Here is a 2,975-nt window from a genome sequence, read left to right on the forward strand (position 1 = left end):
TGGCCCAAGTTTTTTTAGATCCAGCTGTAGGGGGCGTCCCATTTTTCGTATTCCCACCATGCATTTCGGTGGAACACGGTGGAACACTTTTTTTGTGTGGAGAACTCTATCTTGTATTTCTAGTATCTTTGGTAGCACCACTCACTGAACCGCCTGAACAGCCGGTGTACCTTACGCCACAGTCTCTGATGCCAATTGGCCGCTACCCCTCAAGAGGCCAGACACAACACTTAACGTTCGTTGGGATATTGAATTCATACCTACCCCAGCCCAACCATGGTGAACAATTTTTGAAAATATGGCATCTCTAGACGCTCAGGAAAAGAAGCTGGCAACCTGCAAAGCAGCTACCCACATTCAACACCCATCATGCAGGGGCAGATCCAGGATTTAAAGCTAGTGGGTGTGGACTACTGTAGATACCATACTCACCCCCAAAACATGTTATAAATAGCTAATTGCTATATTGATACCTCTAGAGATTTTCAAAATCGATCTTAATTACTATAATTAAGGATTCTCAATAAAGTTGAAATTATAGGCAATACAAAAACAAGCGAATGATGGATTTTGTTTGAATATACAACATTAAAAAGACGTGAACAATAATACTACTTAATATAGGTATCAGTTTATATTTATTTAAAAAAATAATAGAATTGAAAAAAAGTGGTCCGGCTAAAGCCGGTGCGGCCGGTGCGGTTCCGACGGCCCTGAAAATCATAAAAGCCACACATTGTAACAGAACGATCGATAAACTGTGATTGGTGAAAAATGATTATGGCACCTCCAGATGACCTGAAATGACACTCTCAGACTTTTAGGCCGGGGGTGGGGATTGGGCCTACCTCACCCTTTGAATTCGCCACTGTATTTTAATACCAAACGTATCTTGTATCGTAAACGTGTCTTGCTTAGAATTTATCATTTGACTTATTATAGGCCCATACAGGTACTTGAGGCCCGGTCGGGGACTGAGTAGTTCATCCTAAGAATGGGATTTTAATGAAACCTTGGATCTTGGAAATTTATTATTTAAATTTTCGAGAGTAACAATTGGGGTTTTCTACTGGTATGGATATTTTTGTATGATGAATACCTATTGAAAAAACTCTTTTTAATTATTTGACGCTACCAGGATGCCTTTTGTATGAAATATATTAAAAACTAGGTCTATAACTAGACATAACAGCATTAAAATATACAAAATTGAGAAACTATTAAAAAATAAAATAAATTACTCATAAAAAATGTAAATGAAGTTTTATATAATACTGATATTTTATCAATCTTTGGATATTTAAGGCTAATTTGGGAATTCTTCGATCGAATCATGGATATATATAGGTCCATGATCCATCTTGGGATTTTTTAAATGGTATATATGCAGGAATTCAACAACAACAGTAACAGTGCTATGCTGCCCTCAATATAGTACGAGGTAGCGAGCGCTAGAGGTAGGTGGTGCGTACGACGATCATCAAAGAGCAGATTGGTACGATAACGAATACGATACGAGAAATGCTACCGCCGTAAGGGAGGAGAAGGGGTAGGTAGGCCTAGGATTTTGTGAAATTAATGTACTGTAATTGAAAGATAAATAATAATAATATAGTATCTAGGCTAGGCCTAGGAAGGAGGCTAGTCTCTGGTTTTGCTTTGGGTTAGGTCAATCGAGCCAGCAGATTGAGAAGGAGCTTCCTAATATAGTAATATAAGACTAGCCTACCTAGCTAGGCGCGGCCTAGGCTAGTAGGTTAGGCTTGTGGAAGGCTAGGTGGAAGGATAGGGAGGAGACAAAAATGGCCTAGTAATAGTATAGGCCTAGGCTAGTTAGGATAGGCTTAGATCTAGGTAAAAATAGGATAGGATAGTCTTATCCTAGATTGTATCACAAACAAGGTAGGATTGGCTTAGATCTAGATAAAAATAGGATAGGATAGGCTTATCCTAGAGATGGTATCACAAACCTAGTCATGATATAGGCCTAGCTAGGCTAGGAGGAAGAATTAGGCCCGAAGCGGCCGCGAGTGAAAGCGGCTGCCAGCGATAATGGCCGCTAATATTTGTATGTGTATGGAACGCTGGTGATGCATGCACAAACAGACAGTACGCTCTCTTATTGTTAAATTTATAATTATCGGTATAATTGTAATAATTGTAGTGTAATCTAATAATTAGCCAGTTGAGTTGTAATAATAACTTGAACTGGTTCGTAAAATACACTGTGATTATTGGGGCCGGGTTTTGTCGATTTGGTCAGTTTTTAGAACATGGTCATCTGCCGATATTTGTTTAATATCTATAAATTTTAGGTATGTGATAAAAAATTTCAAATGACAGGAATTCCTTTGCAGCCAGTACCACTCGAACAAGCATTAATGTAGCATTAAATTATTGATACCAAGATCATTTTCCTCCTTCAAATACTGTATCAACAAAGTTACCGAATTTAAGAAATTATTAATTATTCCTAATTTTGGTTCTTTAAAACCAATGTAAACAATAGGAAAGTATGTGACCTTTTTTTGAAAAATGATCAAAAACTGCTTTAACTTCTTTGTTTACATATTTCAATAAAATAAAAAGAATTTGAAAGCATGCAAGAAGGACAGTAAAAGAAATAATTTAATTAACGTGACTAATTGCAGCAAGACCAGACATGCATGGTGTCAGCCTGCACCACACAAACAGATAGATTTGGGGAATTTCCATTCACAAACAAATTTTTATTTTCGTTCAAAACAAGGTTTCGGTGTTCAAAACAACCAATTATTACACCAAGTTGTGTAGTAGTAGTAGTAGTAAAACTTTATTTATTCACGAAGCACAAATCAACAAATACATGCTGTTTTTCATTATGGCCGTGAGATACCTTATTTACAATTAACAAATTACACATAAAGGTACATCATAAAAAGCAAAAGTTAAATGCAGAAATTAAATAAAATAGATACAAAATATAATTATTAAAC

At 36.5% G+C, this 2,975-nt stretch overlaps 1 protein-coding gene across 5 annotated transcripts in view; it reads left to right on the top strand.

Annotated features, from left to right (window-relative positions):
• Positions 1-1,420: 1,420 nt before the first annotated feature.
• Positions 1,421-2,975, top strand: part of LOC117105442 (death domain-containing protein CRADD-like) — a 19,871-nt gene continuing 18,316 nt past the window's right edge. For all 5 annotated transcript variants that reach the window (XM_033246573.1, XM_033246575.1, XM_033246577.1 and 2 more), the window contains exon 1: positions 1,421-1,549. The gene's annotated coding sequence lies outside the window, so the exon portion shown is untranslated. The remainder of the gene's footprint in view (positions 1,550-2,975) is intronic.

Source organism: Anneissia japonica, unplaced genomic scaffold (assembly GCF_011630105.1).
Source record: "Anneissia japonica isolate Jap-2015-1 unplaced genomic scaffold, ASM1163010v1 scaffold1128_len1000024_cov185, whole genome shotgun sequence".
NCBI classification, from domain to species: Eukaryota; Metazoa; Echinodermata; class Crinoidea; order Comatulida; family Comatulidae; genus Anneissia; species Anneissia japonica.